Genomic DNA, 22,110 nt, shown 5'->3' on the forward strand with positions numbered 1-22,110 from the left:
AAATAAAGAAAGAAATTAAAGACTTCCTAGAGATCAACGAAAATGAAGACACCACATATCCAAACCTATGGGACTCTATGAAAGCAGTACTAAGAGGGAAATTCATAGCACTAAATGCCCACATAAATAAGCTGGAGAAATCTCACACTAGTGACTTAACAGCACACCTGAAAGTTCTAGAACAAGAAGACCAAAAAAAAAAAAAAAAGAAGAAGAAGCAACGTCTCCCAGGAAAAATAGATGCCAAGAAATTATCAAAGTGAGAGCTGAAATCAATAAAATAGAAACAAAGAGAACAATACAAAAAATTAGTGAAACAAAGAGTTGATTCTTTGAGAAAATCAACAAGATAGACAAGCCCTTATCCAAACTAACCAAAAGACAGAGAGAGAGCATCCAAATCAACAAAATCAGAAATGAAAAGGGGGGACATAACAACAGACATTGAGGAAATCCAGAGAATCATCAGGTCATACTTCAAAAACCTGTATTCCACAAAACTGGAAAACCTAAAAGAAATGGATAATTTTCTGGATAGGTACCACATACCTAAATTAAATCAAGACCAGATAAACTATTTAAATAGTCCAATAACCCCTAAGGAAATAGAAACAGTCATTAAAAGTCTCCCAACCAAAAAAAGCCCAGGACCAGATGGTTTCAGTGCAGAATTCTACCAGATCTTGAAAGAAGAGTTAATACCAATACTCTCTAAATTGTTCCACACAATAGAAACAGAAGGAACATTACCAAACTCCTTCTATGAGGCTACAATTACCCTGATTCCTAAACCAAACAAGGATACAACAAAGAAAGAGAACTACAGACCGATCTCCCTCATGAACAGTGATGCAAAAATACTCAATAAAATACTGGCAAACAGACTCCAAGAACACATCAAAACAATTATCCACCATGATCAAGTAGGATTCATTCCAGGGATGCAAGGATGGTTCAACATAGGAAAGTCTGTCAATGTGATACACCATATAAACAAACTCAAATAAAAAAACCACATGATCATCTCACTAGATGCTGAAAAGGCATTTGACAAAATCCAACACCCCTTTATGATAAAGGTCTTGGAGCAATCAGGAATACAGGGAACATACCTAAATATAATAAAGGCAATTTACAGCAAGCCAACAGCCAACATCAAATTAAATGGAGAGAAACTCAAAGCAATTCCACTAAAATCAGGAACGAGGCAAGGCTGTCCGCTCTCCCCATACTTATTCAATATAGTACTTGAAGTTCTAGCCAGAGCAATAAGACAACATAAGGAGATTAAGGGGATACAAATTGGAAAGGAAGAAGTCAAGCTTTCCCTATTTGCAGATGACATGATAGTATACTTGAGCAACCCCAAAGATTCCACCAAGGAACTGATACAGCTTATAAACACCTTCAGCAACATAGCAGGATACAAGATCAACTCAAAAAAATCAGTACCCCTCCTATATACAATGGACAAAGAAGCGGAGAAGGAAATCAGAGATACATCACCCTTTACTATAGCCACAAATGACATAAAATACCTTGGGGTAACTCTAACCAAGCAAGTGAAGGACCTATATGACAAAAACTTTAAGTCCCTGAAAAAAGAAATTGAAGAAGATGTCAGAAAATGGAAAGATCTCCCATGCTCATGGATAGGCAGAACTAACATAGTAAAAATGGCAATCTTACCAAAAGCAATCTGCAGATTCAATGCAATCCCCATCAAAATACCAACACAATTCTTCACAGACCTGGAAAGAATAATACTCAACTTCATATGGAAAAACAAAAACCCCAGGATAGCCAAAAGAATCCTGTGCAATAACACAACCTCTGGAGGCATCACGATCCCTGACTTCAAGCTGTACTATAGAGCTACAGTAATAAAAACAGCTTGGTACTGGCATAAAAACCGACATGTGGACTAATGGAATCGATTTGAAGACCCTGACATTAATCCGCACACCTATGAACAAATAATTTTTGACAAAGAAGCCAAAAGTGCACAATGGAAAAAAGAAAGCATCTTCAACAAATGGTGCTGGCAAAACTGGATATCAACATGTAGAAGGCTGCAAATAGATCCATATCTATCACCGTGCACAAAACTTAAGTCCAAGTGGATCAAGGACCTCAACATAAATCCAGCTACTCTGAACCTGCTAGAAGAGAAAGTAGGAAGTAGTCTTGAACGCATTGGCATAGGAGACCACTTCCTAAATAGAACACCAGTAGCACAGACACTGAGAGAAACAATCAATCAATGGGACCTCTTGAAACTGAGAAGCTTTTGTAGGGCAAAGGATATGGTCAACAAGGCAAAGCGACAGCCTACAGAATGGGAAAAGATCTTCACCAACCCCACATCTGACAGAGGACTGATATCCAGAATATATAAGGAACTCAAGAAATTAGACATCAAAATGACCAACAGTCCAATTAAGAAATGGGCTATAGAACTAAACAGAGAATTCTCAACAGAGGAAACTCAAATGGCTGAAAGACATTTAAGGAATTGCTCAACATCCCTAATCGTCAGGGAAATGCAAATCAAAACAACTCTCAGATACCACCTTACACCTGTCAGAATGGCTAAGATCAAAAACACTGAAGACACCTTATGCTGGAGAGGATGTGGAGCTAGGGGAACTCTCCTCCACTGCTTGTGGGAATACAAGCTTGTACAACCACTTTGGAAATCAATATGGCGATTTCTTAGAAAATTGGGAATCCATCTCCCCCAAGATCCAGCTATACCACTCTTGGGCATATACCCAAGGAATGCTCAACCACACCACAAGAGCACTTGTTCAGCTATGTTCATATCAGCATTGTTTGTAATAGCCAGAACATGGAAACAACCTAGATGCCCTTCAACTGAAGAATGGATAAACAAAATGTGGTACATATACACAATGGAATACTACTCAGCAGAGAAAAACAATGACATCATGAGGTTTGCAGACAAATGGATGGATCTAGAAAAAATCATCCTGAGTGAGGTATCCCAGACTCAGAAAGACAAACATGGTATGTACTCACTCATAGCAGGATACTAGATGTGGAACAAGGATGACTGGACTGCTACTCACATCACCAAGGAGGCTACCTGGAAAACAGGACCCCAAGAAAGACACAGGGATCACCCAATGACAGAGAAATGGAATGAGATCTACATGAACAGCCTGGACATGAGTGGGGGTAGTGAAGGGCGAGGGTCGAGGGAAAGAGAGCTTGGGGGAGTGGGAGATCCCAGCTGGATCAACAACAGAGAGAGAGAACAAGGAATAGGAGACCATGGTAAATGAAGACCACATGAGAATAGGAAGAAGCAAAGTGCTAGAGAGGCCCACAGAAATCCACAAAGATACCCCCACAACAGACTGCTGGCAATGGTCGAGAGACAGTCCGAACTGACCTACTCTGGTGATGGGATGGCCAAACACCCTAATTGTCATGCTAGAAACCTCATCCAACTACTGAGGGATCTGGATGCAGAGATCCATGACTAGGCCCCGGGTGGATCTCTGGGAGTCCAATTAGCGAGAATGAGGAGGGTTTATATGAGCGAGAATTGTTGAGACCAAGGTTGGATAAAGCACAGAGACAAATAGCCAAACGAACGGAAACACATGAAATGTAAACCAATGGCTGAGGGGTCACCAACTGGATCAGGCCCTCTGAGTGGGTGAGACAGTTGTTTGGCCTGATATGTTTGGGAGGCATCCAGGCAGTGGGACCGTGTCCTGTGCTCATTGCATGAGTCAGCTGTTTGAAACCTGGGGCCTATGCAGGGTCCCTTGGCTCGGCCTGGGAGGAGGGGACTGGACCTACCTGGACTGAGTCTACCAGGTTGATCTCAGTCTGTGGGGAAGGCTTTGCCCTGGAGGAGATTGGAATGGGGGGCAGTGGGGTGGGGAAGGTGAGGGGAGCGGGAGGGGGGAGAACAAGGGAATCTGTGGCTGATATGTAGAACTGAATTGTATTGCAAAATAAAAATTAAAAAAAAATAAAAATAAAAAAATAAATTAAAAAAAGAAGTCAGGTAATGGTAGCACACACCCTAACCCTAGTATTAGGAGGCAGAGATATATCTGGATCTCTGTGAGTTCAAGGCCACACTGGAAACAGAGCCAGGTGTGGTGGCACACACCTTTAATTCCCAGCACTAGTTAACCATAGATGTCTGGAGATCTGTACAGACAGACAGGAAGTGTTATAGCTGGGCAGAGAGAAGAAGTGAGATGGCATGGCACAGAAAGAATATAGGCATTAGTATAGAGGAAGTAGCTCTCTCTGGAGGCTGAGGAGTTGGTAAAGTGAGGTTGGCTGTGGCTTGTCCTATTCCTCTGATCTCTCAGTTTTCACCCCACTATCTGGCTCTGAGTTTTCAGTTAATAAGACCATTTAAGATTTGTCTTACATAGGGGAAAAAAAAAACCCTAATTTTACATCTTAAGTAACTACACACATACAGATCAAATTAATCCCAAAGCTGGGAAAAGAAATGGAATTACTAATATCAGAACACAGATAAACAAAGCACACACTAAAGAATAGAAAACAACAACAAAGCCTACTTTTGAATATTTGATAAGATTTACAATTAATTGTTTTATGAGACTGACACTAAAAAAAGAAAAAAACACCACTGAAGTTACAGTGTTTTTATAAACAATAGGTAATATTATGGCCTAGAGAAATGGCTCATCAGTTAAAAACACTGGCTGCTCTTTGATAGTACAGAAGATTTATTTCCATCACCCACATGTCAGTTTACATCTGTCTGCTATTCTACTCCCAGAAGATTAGATGTACTCTTTTGGGAATTGTGCATAGGAGGCATGTATGCAGTCCACAGACATATATGAAAACAAAACTCCCACACACATAAAATTAATAAAACTGATAAAATAAGTAATATTACAAATTTAATGTCAATATTAAGTTATACAAATGAAAGACATAAAACATTACCTAACTGTGGTGATATTTTGTTCCCCAAAAATTTGTGCACCCTAATAAACTTATCTAGGTCAGAGACCAGAACAGCCACTACATAGACTTAGAGGCCAGAAAATGGTGGCACACACGCCTTTAATCCTAGCATTCCAGAGGCAGAGATCCATCCAGATCTCTGTGAGTTCAAAGCCACACTGGAAACAGCCAGGCATGGTGACTCATGCCTTTAATTCCAGGAAGTAAGCTTTTAATCCCAGGAAGTGATGGCAGAAAGCACAAAGTTATATAAGGCGGGGAAACCAGGAACTAGAACCTGGTTAAGCTTTCAGGCTTTCATGAATCAGTTCAGCTGAGATCCATTTGGCTAAGGACACAGAGGCTTCCAGTCTGAGGAAACAGGATCAGCTGAGGAATTGCGAGATGAGAAAGCTGTGGCTTGTTCTGTCTCTCTGATCTTCCAGCGTTGACCCCAGTACCTGACTCCAGGTTTCTTCTTATTTAATAAGACCTTTTAAGATTCATGCTACACCTAAACTAAATTATTAAATACCCAGATTAAATTTATAAGAAATATGCTATTGAATTTACAGTAAAACAGCTACCAACAAAGTCTCGTCCTAGACACTGTTACTGAGGAGTTCCATTGCACATTTAAAGAAGCCTTCAAACTGAAAGGAAGCAACAGTTTCTCATTCTTTAATTCCAGCATTATACTAAATCTATAGTCAGACACATAATTCATTAAAATAATACCAATACTCACTTTGAATAAAGATGCCAAATCTTTATTGTAAACACCAACACAATGAGTACAAAGATTACAGTTTGCCACCATTAAGGAACTTCCTCTGCAGAAAACTCATATTCCTCTGAAGAAAACGCATAATATAACACAGTTGTAAAGCTAATTAAGCATCTTTCAATTCAACATTTCTGTTATCTAAAAGTTGAATTAGGGTTATTGTTAAGTTTCATTTCATCTTCTATATTCAATTTAATTTAAATTGCTTTTTAAAACTAAACTTTATGGCAATCAAATAGCAAATTTTCCTACTCCTTTATAGTGAGTAATACAGCCAAACAGGGACTCTCAGATCACTCTTAATTTAATAACTATTATTTTTACAGTTGAGACCTCAGTAATTATGTAAGATCTCTGCAGCTCTCATTCTAAGGAAAATGTAAGGTTTTGTAAATATAGAAATTTGCTCAGTGAAAATAAACAAAGAACAATGTGATTTCTATTGAAGATGCTCAACAGAAGGTGGATTAACTAAAACTAAAGAAATATGAAGTCACACGGAAAGCCATTACTGTATAAGCTAATTAAAAACATATTTTTTTTAAAAAAAGTATTGGTATGGAGGTATTATGCATGGATGGATAATGCAGATCCCAGGAACCTTGGGTTATTAAACAAAAATTCTAATGCTAAATGCAGGACACCTCCATAAGAATTGTTCTTCAATAAAAACATAGTGAACCTTAAAACTATAGACCCATTGTCATTGTATGCCCAAGAGAACAGGATGGCAAAATCCTATTGCTGAAGACACCACACACCTTGTTTTCAAAATACATAGGAAACTTGCTGGAGTTTAGCATGAAGATTTCTTCCTGATTGCTTACCTTCCAAGTATCAGAAGTTCTCTTATATGCAGCTACGGGAGAAAAGTTGGCAATGGTCTTCTTGTCTTTAGACCTTACATGCTACAATACCAACTTGCTAGGCAACAGCAGCAACTTGTGCAATAGTAGTACAATGTTTATGGAGTAAACAACAGATTTCTGATTGGCTTTGAGGATAGGTATATAAAAGGGCTTTCATTATCAATATCATGGACCTGGTCAAAGGCCCATAGCAGGGAAGGTCAGAGGTACTAAGCGTGAACTTACTACTATTCATTTGCTAAACAGACATGCTGTTAAACAGGCTTTGAAGTAGCTACATTTATAACCACAGGCTTGTGTTATGCTTCACCTTTAGCAAGGAAGCTTCTTTTTGCAGTAAATGGTAGTTAATGTCGAGACTTATGGATGATCAAGGTGCTGAAAACAAGTGTCAGCATTAAAAGGTGCAGCCGTATCACTTCTTCCAAGATTCAGAGAATGTGACAAAAGGACAAGGAAGAATATAAGAGCTAAGTAGTAAGAAGGGAGGGAATGAAGTACCGTCTCATGAGCATCATAACGCTAAGGTACACTTGAATTTAAACAGTTGCCTGAATAAGGCCTACAAAAGGCTGAGACTGTAAAATATTCACTCAGAGATTGAAAATGGGTTCATGTGGCCAGGTACTAATCAACATAAGCTACTAGCAATGTGCTCATTGTCCCATACAAAGCTTCCTACTGATTAGCACACCAGTGACTCTGATTTAATCACATGGATCATAAATCAAAAGAAAAAGCAAAAGCAAAACAAAATCCATGAGGGTAGGATTGGGGCTTGATGGAAAAATGGTGGAACTGAAAGTGGGGATTCAAAGAGAGAATAGGGATGAGTGTGAACAGAATGTTTATATATATATATATATATATATATATATATATATATATATATGAAGCAGTCAATTAATAAATTAGTTTTAAAATAAATAAATGAATAATAAAAATGTGCCTCCTGTTACTCAATATGCCAGGTATGATTTTGTAAGTTCAAAAAAAAGCCTTATTGACTTAAGATTAGTTTAAAAGAAATTTGAATTATATTTATCTTGTATGTAGTGAGGTGCTCACACTATCACACACTTGTAGAGGCCAATTTGTGGAAGTTAGTTCTGTCCTTCTACCATACTCAGTTTTCAGGCTTGGTAGTAAGATCCTTTACCTGCTGAGACATTTTCCTTTATCAAGGAAATGCATCTTAAAGGAAACTATATTCATACTACTGTATGGCAATGGTTAAAACAAATCTTGATTGTAGATTGGCACATATTATATCATTTCAATATCACCATGAACTATATATATATGTATTTATGTATGAATATATATTCATTTCCCATTCTAAAGTTTTAAAAAGGCACAAAAATTATCCTGTCCAAGGTTGTATAGCTAATAATTGATGAAATCACAACTGATAATATATATATACATATATATATATATCATATTTTCTACAGATGGAGGAAAATTTGTCTACACGAAATAGAGTTGTAATATGGAAAGTTATATGGGTATCTATTGGCCAAATTCATTACACACATATAATTTATTTACTGAGTTCATATACTTAATTGTCTGTTGTTTGGATTATTACAATAAATGTTTAATGTTTCTATGTGATGCCTCTCATTTATTTTTGTTCTATTCTACCCTTCGTAGTGAAAATCTTTACTTCTCTGCTTAAAACTCGTGAACTTCTGATGGAGTTGAAGACTAGATAGTTACAGTTTTATAATTTTTCTTGTTTCTGAATTCAGAAAAAAAAAATTTATATAAGATATGTAAAGTTTATAAAGTTGTGAAACATAAAAGCTTAACTTATCTGAGAAGATGTTTTAAGATCTAAAATGATATTTTTTAAATGGTAATACAAGTTGCGATAAAAAGTAGTTTAGGTATAAAACTTGGGATTCATTGAGATACAAAAGATAATAGATAAAATGATATTTTTTAAATGGTAATACAAGTTACGATAAAAAGTAGTTTAGGTATAAAACTTGGGATTCATCGAGATACAAAAGATAATAGAGTATTTTCAACTCCATCAGAGACCTGAGAATGATACAATATATTACCTGAGTAAACAGGAAATGCAGAGCAAGCAATTTCCAAAACTATAGAAACTGCAGAGACATCTGTCTGCCTAGACAGTCATCCAAGTTTCCTCTGTAATGTTGAGGCATCCATCTTCTGCCTACAGGCCTAGAATATCTGATAGACTTCTTTCGTGAAGCAGGAAACTTTTGAAGGACTACCCTGTTTTGGGAAAGTTTGGTAGTTGACTTCTTTTGTGTCCTGCTTGTTCAGTTTGGACAGCGTGTTGTCAGAAGTTGAGGCAAGGGGAGTTTCTTGCTCAGTGGCTAACTTTGTCACAATAAAAGAAAACTCCATATGGAAAAAAAAAAACAAAAAAATAACAACAACAACAAAAAACTCGTAAACTTCACTGAAGTACCTGAAAAACTAAAGTTTAGATTTTGCAATTTTTAAAAATACTCTTTCAGGTTATGATATAATTACATCATTCTCCTCTTCCATTTCTATCTACTTTTGTCACATTCACTCCTCTTCACTCTCTTCCAAATTCATGGGCTTTCTTTTTATTAATTGAAATTGTTATATGGCTAGAAAAAAATCATATTTCCTTACGATTATTTTCATATTATATTTTCTTAATTTTTGAACTTTAGATTATCCATAGTTATACTAGACTTTTTATTTCTAATCTTTTATATGTACAGAATTTTGTTGTTATGATACATTTGATTTATTTTTGAAGTTCAAGGCATTTTGTAATTAAAAATAGATTCTTCTCTCATATATTACATTCTGACAACATTTTCCTCCCCTTCCACTTCTTCTAGCTCCCACCACCAACTCTCCTCTCCATACAGACCCACTCCCCCTCCATTTCCCTTCAGAAAAGCACAGGCCTCCAAAAGACAACAATCAAACATGACAAAACAAGGTACAATAAGACAAGGCAAAAATACTCATATCAAGGCTGGACAAGTTTAAATATTTATTGTGATAAATTACTTCAGATCACTGTATAGCTTAATAAACTCATCCCTTACCAATTCAGATACCATTGTCTCTATTTGTTCAATCACTTCCAATGACAAATCATATTACCTTCTAATTAAGTGTTTTGGGACCTAAAAAGATGGCTTAGAAGTTATAAGTACTTACTGCTCTTGCACAGAACTTGGGTTTGATATCTAACCCATTAGGTGGTTCACAATCTATCTGTAACTGGCTCCAGGAGATCCAACTTCTTCTGGGCTCTTCAGGCACCCATATGAACATGTCCAACCCTACAAAATACAGACACATTAATAAATAATAAAAATAAATCTTAAAATAAGACTAAATTCAGTGTTTTAGATTGTAATGTAGTAAGCCCCATTTGTCTGTTGGAAGGAAACTCTGACTTTTTAAAAATTTCTTGAGTAATTTTTTTTCTTATAGGGCTTTCATGAAGTTTTTTTTTTTCTTTCCCATAGATTGGCATAAATGTTCTCTTGCTTCTGATAGATTAGACATATTTTTTTTCTTCTTAAAGTGAACAACAGATAAAATTTTGCAAAAATCTCACTTGTAGCTAGAGTTTTCCTGCCTGGCCCACAGTCAGGACAAATCTCTATCACCTGCCATTTCCACAGCCGCTCAGACCCGACCAAGTAAACACAGAGACTTATATTGGTTACAAACTGTATGGCCGTGGCAGGCTTCTTGCTAACTGTTCTTTATCTTAAATTAAGCCATTTCCATTAATCTATACCTTGCCACATGGCTTGTGGCTTACCGGCATCTTCACATGCTGTTTGTCATCATGGAGGCTGCCAGTGTCTCTGACTCAGCCTTCCACTTTCCAGCTTTATTCTCCTCCTTGTCCCGCCTATACTTCCTGCCTAGCCATTGGCCAATCAGTGATTTATTTATTGACCAATCAGCAACACACTTGACATACAGACCATCCCACAGCACTCACTAATCTCTATGAACTCCAGAAGTTGCTAGGTCATTGAATCAATATTTATAGAAAGAACTATCTTTTCTGATTATCCATTTGTAGGTAAAATTGATTTCCATAAATAAAGCAAACACATAAGATAAATTCTTATATATTTCAAATAAGAAAACTCCAAATAATTGAGTACCTGAGTGTTTTTCCCAAGAAATAGACCTTTCAATTTTTGTGAATATTTTTGTTTGAAAGGGAAAGCCACATATATTGTATAATAAACGAAAGTGAAATTAATGAAGAAATTAACCTTATATTTTAAATAACATAAATTTTGTGGAGGCCCATAGGGGCTCCCTAGTGAGACTTTACTTGAGGTCAGAGAATATCTGAGCTTGCTTTACATAGCAGGGCTGCATAATGGGATGATTTGGCCAAGGGTATGGTTACCAGGTGTTTTGAAGGGTCTATACTTGGCTGTACATTGTGCTTTGATCTTGAAAGGGGGAAGTCTTTTGCCTTGCCCCTTGGCATTGTATAAAAAGCCTTTTGGAATAAATCTTGAGGCAACTGGGTATTGATTGACCCAGGGCCCTTCCAAGCTATCCTGTGTCTCCTTCTTTCTTATTGTCTCTTTTAATCTTTTCCTCATTTCCTCATTTCCTCGTTCCTCATTTCCTCATTCCTCTCTCCTCCACCCAAGAACTCTTTGACAGGTCAGAGCAGGACTCTGGCAGACTTCTCCCAAAATTTCGAATTATGAATGTATTCTATTATTTTTCAATTATATTATGAAGATTAAGCTTGTATTACAAGGTGTATAGTTGTTGTATTTTGAAGTAGTTATAGGATATAAGTTATGGTATAAACACCCATAATGATTATGTATACATGTAACCTATATAGGCTGCTTCAAGGCATTAATTGATATTGTTATAATCTATAAAGATGATGTTATAATCTACAACCTATTGTGATTATGGCTTAATAAGAGATTAAATGATAAGCATTCTTTCAAGACTCATTACTAAAGGAGATACAAATTTAGGCAGATCATTTCTTAATACTAACTTTGATTTTTATATGAAAAGAGATAGTATATAGTAGCAAAAATAATCTCAATCTTTGTTTAAGTTAACAGAATTAATAATGGACAACATGAAATGTTGACTTGAGATGTGAACAGAGGACAACTCTGGATTAGCCACATATACTATACAGTAAAACTAATGAAATTAATGAAGAAATAGTCTTTTCACAATATTTTTCATTCTGTTCATCCCTTTTTACTTTAGGAAGTTTGATGACAGAGTACTTAATTTATTTTATTCAAACATTTTATTCATTTTGCCTTTCCAAATGGGGGGTGAACCAGTAATAGTCTCCTAGTAAGTAAATAACTACATAAAATACTTTCAAAATGACTAACATATCTATGTAATATTCAGAGTTATGCCAAAGTATATCCCAAATTAAATTTAAAAGATCAAACAGTTTATCTATATATCTAACCTTATACTGAGAGCTGAAAGCTAGACTAAGAAAGTATATTCATAGGTTCTCAATTGAAAACACATTATTTTAGTGACAATGTCTCTCACAAATTATTTAGTTACACTTATAGATAAAATTCTACATCTTGAAAATAATTTTAAATTTATTTTGGTCCCTTGGCAACGATGAAAGCTTATTTTTGGTAAAGAATTTATCCTGCACCTAAAGCTCAGCGAACATTTTAGAAGAGAAGTTGAAAAGATTATGAAAGCTGGAGGATCACAAGTTTCCTATGAGACTATATCTCCTAGTAATATCAGAAGCTACAACTATAAAGTCTCACCAAAATGCAGACTGAATGACGATAATAACAATAGACATACTGAAGTGGAGAAGAAAAATATTATGAGGCCTCAACTGTACACAAAGTACTACAGGCAACTAAGAAATTCCAGTAGTGGGAGACATAGTCTTCTCCAGAGAAGAACACACCAAATTGTTATCTGATAACAAATGGTCAGCCTTGAAAGCAAGCATATCAGTATCATTATACAATTTGAGCAGGTTTTATTTACATATAGTGAGAAAACCATTCATGTAATCATAATTAATAAAAAAGAAGCTATGAATTTGAAAAAGAGTAAGGGTGGGCTATAAAATGGATTCCTAAATGATCTTATTAATTAAAAAAAACCTGGAGCCAAATATTGGGGTAAAAACTGAGAGATCAGAAAAGCAGGAAGAAGCCAGCCATGTTCTTACCACTTGGAAATCCTCAGGCAAAAAGACCTACTTCCTGTATACCCACGCCTATATTCCTTTCTGTCTTACATCTCACTTCTTCTCTCTGCCCAGCTACATCACTTTGTGTCTGTCTGTACAGACCTCCAGACCTCTATGTTTAGTGCTGGTATTTGGCTGCCCAACGTGGGGCTCAAATTTTCACCTAAAACCCAAGAGAACTTAATAACAGATTCTAAAACAGAGCCCAAAACAGCCTCCAACTTCATGTCTTAGGGAGGCTAGTACATGGACACTGCAGCATTTGGGCTTGAGCACAGCATGGTGGATTCCCGCCTAGGTACACAGAGCTGTCTCCAATCTGTGCAGCACACAGCATGGTGGATTTAGCCTTTACTCATACAGACAAAAAGGGGTTATGGACCAGCTGCATGCTACCTGATAGCAGCATGGACCCCAGACTTGGCAGGGTTGAGCGTGACTCTCCTGGGTACCCCTGCCATGCTAAAAAGCTGAGATGGGCAGAGTCAGCAGACAAGGCTGCTGCTTTTCATCCTAGTCACACAGCTTAACAGTTTAAAATCTCTCCTGGTCAGAGAAGGATTATAGATTCACAATGAGACAGATTTAGATGGAATAAAATTCTAAACTGTTTACAATGTGTGCAAAAATGTACATAGGCTTGAAAGAGAGAGAAAAGGGAATATAGACAGTTACATAAAGAAATAGATAGTTTTAAAAAATAAAGTCTTTAAAGAGACAGTAAAAGTAATATAAAAATAAGCCACATAAAGATGGAAATCATACAGAGAGTCTGGAATATATTGTGTTTGGGACTTTTAACTGCAGAAAGACATTTGATTGTAAAGGCTGCTGATTTCTATATTGGTTTTTAGGTATTTTTAGGTTTCTTGACTTCAAAGTTTGTGTCTAAGAATATGTTGCTTTGAAAAGGAGGTTCTGCTTTTGTTTCCACAGAAGATGAGAATCTGTGGATTGTTTCCAGGCTAATATGGTTTGATCAGCCAAGACCTCCTGAAAGATCTTTGATGACACTATGGCCCAGATGATCCAACATCCAGAACACCTTTAAGGCAACTGGCTCAGACAATGCAGCCTCACACACTATTCCCATCAGGATTTGACCATAATTCTTAATTTTTTCAGGATCTTCATATTATTACCAATGGCTCCATCCAGCAGGAAGTAGTATGCAAAGCTACACCCAAGTTCCCAAAATATTGTTTATAAATGTTCATTTTTTTTTTTTTTTGGTTTTTCGAGACAGGGTTTCTCTGTGTAGCTTTGCGCCTTTCCTGGAACTCACTTGGTAGTCCAGGCTGGCCTCGAACTCACAGAGATCCGCCTGGCTCTGCCTCCCGAGTGCTGGGATTAAAGGTGTGCGCCACCACCGCCCGGCTATAAATGTTCATTTTTATGTAAAGGAGGTTTATTATAAATGAAACCTCTTTCTAAAAAAGAAAAGGGGATATTACAGATATGATAGAATGAAAGGGTATGTTACTAAATCTACTTTTAAAGAGCAGCAACTTATTCAAAATGTTTTATATTGTTATGGATTTTAGTTTATTGATACAAATTTAAAGTTAATTTTGTTATAACATATGTATATTTCTACTCTTATTTAAGGTATGTACAGCTCATTTAAAATTGCAATATGTAATTAAGAAATACAGATTAATAGTCATCAAGGATAATCAAACTTATAGTTATGTTAGTTAAGTTGTTTATGTATATAAATGTATATTCTGATTAGGTAGGTAATCTTCAAACACTTCAAAGACATACAGAATATGGCATTTCAAATGACTTTTCTGGACATTGAGACTTCAAAGAAGAAGATGGGCATCGAAGACACTCCGTATGGAGTTTGTCATCTTTATGGCAAAAGTTAGCCATTTGGGCAAGAAACTGCTTTTGTCTGGACTGCTTGACAGTATGTTCTATAAACTGGACATGCAGGACCCAAAGTTCAGTGACCACTGAAATTTGTAAGACAAGATGATCCTTCAGGTTCCTGCTTCAGAGAAGAAACTGCCAGACAGTCTGCAGGACACAGGAGAAGCAACTGATGAACTTTGCCAATAGGCAAGATGATCCTCCAAATTTCCTGCTTCACTAAAAAGTCTGCCAGAGACTCTAGGCCTGTAAGCTAAAGATAGATGCCCCAAGGTTGCAGAGGAACTTTGGGTGACTGTCCAGACAGCCAGATATCTCTGTCATTCTAGATTTTTAGAAGTTACTTACAATGCATTTCCTGTTTACTCAGGTATTATTGTATCTTTCTGAGGCCTTTGATGTAGTTGAAGACTAGATAGTTATAATTACAGTTTTTCTTGGTTATGATGAAGGTAAATTAGATATGAAAATTTAGATTTACAAAAATAAGATAGATAATAGAGTATTTTCTTTAATTTTGCCAAATACAAATTGACTAGACACTGTAACTATAATTCTTGCTTGATAACTGTTCTATTGTATGTAATTTTACTATGTTAAAGTTAAAACTTTCCTATTTGATTAGACAGAAAAGGGGAAGTGCAATTGGATATATTTTGGTATGCTATGAATATGTGTTGCTATGGTTGGTTAATAAAGAAGCTGCTCTGGCCTATGGTGAGTCAGGTTATAGCCAGACAGGAAATTGAAGTGAGAGAGAGGAAGAAGAAAGGCATAGAGCGAAGAGATGCCAGTTGCCACCAAAGGAACAACAACATGCCTACAGACCAGTAAGCTACAGAACACATGGTAAAACATAGATTAATAGCAATGGGTTAATTTAAGATGAAAGAGCTAGCTACAAAAAGGCCTGCCATAGACTATTTGGTTATTAAGTAATACAAGCCTCTTTGTGTTTACTTGGTACCTAGCAGCTACAGGACACAGGTGGGAGAGATCCATCCCAACTGTGGAGCTAGGCAGGACCAGAGAAACTTTCGACTACAGTGGGCATATGGGAAGTTTAGAAAAGGAAAGGGAGAAATGTTGTAATAAAAAAATAAATGAAAACTTATGACCAAGAATCATACTTAAAGAGAGCTTATATTAGTAAAAAGTAAAAAAAATAAAGTGCATTTTGATATATCTTACAGGCACAGTCATATTTCCCTTATCCAGTTAAAGAAATAGGACTGATAGTTTTCTAGTAGATTCTCCTTACATTATATCCCCAAGGAAACTGTTATGCTAAACTCCCTAAACAAAAAAAAATTGACAAACAATCAAACACCCAGGTGTTTTGTCTTATTTTCACCTTCATAGAAATGCACTTTTTAATTTCTGATATTAAATAAATGAATTAATATAGGATAATTATTGTGGAATTCTATGATATCATTGAACTACATAGTGTTATGACTTAACATTTTTTCAAAGTTAATAGTAACTGTTATTTATTGCATTTATTTACTATTTATGGCTATTATAATTATCATTCTAAGCTACTTCGCACAGTTTTGGTAAAACATGTAAAATCATATTTGTCAGGCATATATTTATGAGGAGAATTGAAAACTCAACATATATGTGCTGTCTACAACTTTCAGTGATGGTGTCAAAGACTTACAAAAGTTAAATTGTGAAACATTAAATTGCTGCTCTTTATATATGAGGTTACCCATTGTACTATCCCTTTAGTTAAACCTGGTATTCTTGAACATTTTTATTTCAACTAATCCACTTTAATTATATTAAAAGTAGATTCATGTTACTTTAAAATATTTACTATGTATAGAATTATCAAGTCTTAAAAAATACTTATCCTTTTGCCAATGCTTTAATAAGGTTTTTATTATTAATAATTTATATCGAAATTTACAAGCAAAACTGTACATGTTTTTATTTTTATCAAGATAAGAAGGGGGTAACCAATTTATATCATGGTAGGTGAATAAGCAAAATAACACTAATATTCAAGTGACTTTCTTCTTTTTACATTTTGCAATTTAAACTCTGAGCCTGTGGGATGATGCCACTTACACAGAACTTACCACTCATCCCCTCTCCTGCAATTAATCCTCTCTGGAAACAACTTCAAAAATTTATTCAAATGATGTGTCATGATGGCAGATTATTATTTTGAATTTAGTGAGAAAATTATATCATTTTGTTTTCCTTCTGTTCTAACTGGATTTAATATTTTACTGATTTGTAAATATTGAACATCTCTCATTTTCTAGGAGTGATCTCACTTGTTTACGATGCATGAAAATGATGGGATATGAATTCAACTTTTCAAGTCTTATTAAGTATATTTTCATTTATGCGCATCACAGTCATAGATCTATAATTTTATTTTTTGCAGTCTTTATTTGACTTTAGTACTAAAGTAAATTGAGGAGTAAACTACATTAGATTGAAGTAGTTCCTGGTGCATGGCCTTATTTGTTTTAGAACTATCTCCAGTAGTATTGCGTATGTTAAGGTACCACTTCAAGGGCATACCCAGTATCAGTTTATAGTGCCCAAAAGCTCCTTCTACTTTGCAGTATACAAATCCATAAACAGTTGAAGACATTGGAAGACTTTTAATGCACAACAAGCATGTTCAAACATTTCTACTGCAATATGATGCAATCATCTACAAATGTGTTGGGGTACATTTATGATTATCCTGAAACACATATATCCTGTAAGGTGCACATTGGACACTCTTGGAGAATATTAGAAACATTTTACATTAGTTTGTCAAAAGAAGATTAAATTCAGTACTGAAAGATTATATCCACATTATATTGGGACTCAAATTATTTATTTATTTTTTTTCTTTCTTATAGTTCTGAGATTATAATTATATCATTTCTTCCTTCCTTTACCTCCCATGAAACCCTCCCATATACCCCATCTAGATCTTTTTTTCAAATTTATGTCTCGTTTTTCATTAATTGCTGTTACAAGCATTTACTCATAAGTATATGCAATTATATTCCTAAATATAACCTGTGCAAGTCAGTATAATGTTACTTCAGCATACATCCACATTTCCAACTCAAAGTATTCACACAGATTGCCATATTGTAGTAACTTTTTTTTGGGGGGGGGGGTTTCGAGACAGGGTTTCTCTGTGTAGCTTTGCGCCTTTCCTGGGACTCACTTGGTAGCCCAGCCTGGCCTCAAACTCACAGAAATCAGCCTGGCTCTGCCTCCCAAGTGCTGAGATTAAAGGCGTGCGCCACCACCGCCCGGCCATATTGTAGTAACTTATCAGGGTATTTACACTCTATATGCATGTGAAAATTTCTGTCTCATTTGCCATTTTTCTTTCTTTTGAGGACTTTAATCATTGCATAACTGTAATTGCATTGTAATTCTCTTTTATTTTCTCATTATAGTTTGGATTTGGAACTGTTTTCTGATTCAAACTATTGTCTATCAAGAAGATAAACTGATAACAAACATATCCATTTCAACTTTAATTTTATTTTACAATTATATTTTCATTTATCTTTATTTATGTAGGTAAAATGATATAATTTGATATACATTAATTTATGGCTTTCAAATTTATTAAAAAGAATCTAATTTTAATTTTCATATGCCTTACCTATAAATCATTTTGATCTCAACTTCTCCACTGCTCTGTTATTGAAAGAAACCATGGATTCGCTTCTATTTTCTGTTATTTCCCTTAGTTTTACCCTACCAACTTACAAAAGCTAAACATTCTAGTGATTTTTCATGTATTGACATCATCACTTTCCTGAAACTTTTAGTATTTTATTAAAGATATTTACACTAAATATTCAGTCCACCATTTTTAGAAACCCACATACTGCTTTAATCAATGCCAAGTTAACTTTAAATTATGCTATTAATAAAGATTATGAGAGCCAAGGACCATGATGTCTGCTATGGAATAGTGTCTTCTGTATATGTCAGAGATGTACAACCAAAAAAAAATCTCAAGAATGTGCTCACTATCATGATCTGCATAATAGTAACACCAGCTGACAGCCAACGTGGATGTGGAAAATCTTACAAGGTCCCACGCATAGACCAAAAGCTACAGAAAATAAATAGCTGCTGAGAGAGGTAGTATCAATCTTATTTAGTTACAGGGCTCTAATAATGAACCCAATGCCAAGTGGTCAGCCGTAAACACACACACACACACACACACACACACACACACATACACACACACACACACACACACACACACACACACACACACACACAAACAGGTAAATTTACTCAGAAGGAATATATATATGTAAAGCTTAGTTAAGATATGACATGGATTTAAGTGGGAGTGGTGGGACATGATAGAAGGTAGAGGGGAGAGAGTATCAGATGAAAATAGTGAAGTAAATAAAATACTGATAAATGAAAATCTCAAAAACTTGCCATAAAAATAAAAGTTTTTAAAACATAGTCTAAAGTTTGGACTCAGAATGAAAATGGTGGAATTTGGTTTGTAGAAAGGGATTTGAGTATAATTTTGAATACTTCTTGGGAAGAATGGAAATCATATAAAGCATACTAACCTCTGCAAAGAAAAAAATGGTTAAAGTAATTTATTGTACAACATGTATCCCAGTTTCATTCTTCATTCTTTAACAAGTTTCATAATTTTATAATCCACTCACTACTATCTCCTGAGTGTTTGTTTTACTGTTTTGAAGAACATCCATCGAATAATTTTCTCACAAACTGGCTATATAGAAGTGAATCATGATCCCTTTAATTATGATTACATTTATCATTACCATCATTATCAACATCAAAACTTTTATTTACCACTAAGTATATATTAGACTATCCTTATAGTCTTGCTATACTTTCCTCTTAAATCTAGCATAGAATTTAATTCACAAGAAAATTAACAGTAAAAACTTTTTTAAAAACCAAAGAATTGAAGAAAGTGGTATAACAGGCTTTTTCGGGTCCACAGCTGTAGGTCCAAAGTTCGCGAGTTCCTTTGAGCTTAGCTCAGTTGTCTCTGTAGATTTCCTCATCATGATCTTGATCCCCCTTGCTCATATAATCCCTCCTTCCTCTCTTCGACTGGACTCCTAGAGCTGGGCCTGGTGCATGGTTGTGGATCTCTGCCTCTGCTTCCATTAGTTACTTGATGAAGGCTCTATGATGACAGTTAGGTTATTCTGTGCTGATATTTTAATTGTGCTGAAATGTGATTTTATTTGTATGTTAATGAATAAAGTTTGCCTGGAGATCAGAGTTCATAACGAGCCAGGAACAGAAGTCAGGTGGTGGTAGCCCACACCCTTAATCCAATCACATGGCAGGAAGAGTCTCTGTGTGGTCAAGGACACAGCCAAGAGTGGTGACATGAGCCTTTAATCCCAGTACCAACCAACCATAGAGATCTGGAGGTCTGTATAGACAGGCAGTGATAAGGAAGTCATGTGGCTGGGCTTAGAGCCAATAAGAAGGCAGAACAAGAAAACAATAAACACACAAGTCAGACAGGAAGAAGCTCTCTCTGGAGAAGCAATGATGGTGAGGTGGTAAGATAAGGTAGCTGTGACTCTTTGCTAATTCTCTGATCTCTTTGGCTATTACCCCTGTATTTGGCTCTGTGTTTCTTATTTACTAAGACTGTTTAGAAATTCGTCTACAGTATTCACCAATGTGATTACCAGGGTAGGCCAGTTCAGGCACCCTTACCACTATTGCTAGTAGTCTCATCTGGGGTCATCTTTGTGGATTCCTGGGAATTTCCTTAGCACCAGGTTTCTCCCTTACCCCATAATGTGTATCTCTATAAAGATATCTCTTTCATTGCTCTCCCACTCTGTCCCTCCCCCAACTTTGTATAATGCTTATCTTGCATTTTACAGTTGAAAAACTTATGTATAATACAACCATTTCCTGAAAAATAAAACTTTACATCTTGGGGCAAGGTTCATTAAGATGCAGGATGTTCTAAAGGAAAGTGAAACAGTCTTTGCTGCAGGAAAACTCCTTAAGCTCAGGAAGTAACAACTCTGAAGCTTCAGGAATTCCATGAAACAGATGAAATGCACTGGACACCATTCTTCCCAAGCAATAATACTACTGTGACATACATTCAAGTAAGCCATGCTGCCTCAAAAAGGCTCAGACCATCTGAGCTTCCTGGAAGGAGCAGATACCTGCCAAGCTGTAGATGAGGTATAACAAACTATAAGTTACCTAGAAAGCACACCTTCCAATTGGTTAAGCTCCATGCTGGCTGTGCAGTGTGCTCCAGGTTTCCAGCTTTTATGGGCTGCCATCCATGCTGTGGTGGATTTTGGTGATACAGTTTTCTTTGAGTAATTTCAGCTCCTATAAGAAACTCCTTGCCCATACTCCTGTCTGTAACTCCAATAAATTCATTGTGTCACCAAGTTGGACTAGGGTTGTGTCCTTACTTTGTTTTGCATTGACTCCCTGTCTAAGTAGACATTTAGTCATCTCCTCAGAAATATTGTCAAAAATATTAGAGAAAGTGAATGTATTTTACTTGCCTTATAACACCCAGCTAAATAGGAATAGAACTTGGGCTTTCTATTTTTCTTAATTTATTGAGATCATAATACAATGATACCAATCTCCATTCCCTTTTCTCCCTCCAAATACTTTCATATACCCCTTCTTGTTCTAGTTCAAATTCAGCCAGCAGTTTCCCCTGGGTCCACAGCACCATCTCTGCTGCTGCTTCGCCCTTGGGTGCTCAGCCTCTACTACTCGTCCCAACTCTTTTAAATCATCATTGTTAAAACATCTCAGCCATCTGTGATTTCCCTGCTGAAGGTCCTCCATGGCAGAAAGTGCGCATAGACCTGTTACTCTCACTGGCACTCCCAGCTGTGGGTAATGCAATGATGCCCCTCGGGTCTCAGCTATGCTGGGCCTGAAGAGCTGCTGCTGCTGCTGCTGCTGCTGCTGCTGCTGCTGCTGGCAGCGGCGACGGTGAAGGCTTCTGAAGCTGCTGCTCATTTTCAGACTTCTAGTTTCGCAGTGAGTGCTCAGTCATGGAGGCTGCTTTCCATTTTTCCTCTGTGTGTCTGTGTCCAATATCCCAGGCTCAGGAAACCAAAGGGCATGCTTGCTCTATCCTAAGTGACTTTATTCTAAGTCTTCACAATATCCCCATACCTAAAGGCTGTATTTCCCAAACTTCCCCAAAATTTTATCTGTACTCAGCACTCACTCAGACTCATGCCATAACTCACTCAAACTACACAACATACCCAGATGTTCACACTTCCAAACTACTTTCTCAGTATTGAAAAAAAATCACAAACTCAAACCTTCGTGACTTACATACT

General features: G+C 36.3%; 1 pseudogene; it reads right to left on the reverse strand.

The window, feature by feature from the left end:
• The window catches only part of LOC131900190 (probable ATP-dependent RNA helicase DDX5), a 42,070-nt pseudogene extending 20,292 nt beyond the window's left edge, over window positions 1-21,778 (reverse strand).
• Between the last annotated feature and the right edge of the window lie 332 nt (window positions 21,779-22,110).

This window comes from Peromyscus eremicus, chromosome X (genome assembly GCF_949786415.1).
Source record: "Peromyscus eremicus chromosome X, PerEre_H2_v1, whole genome shotgun sequence".
NCBI classification, from domain to species: Eukaryota; Metazoa; Chordata; class Mammalia; order Rodentia; family Cricetidae; genus Peromyscus; species Peromyscus eremicus.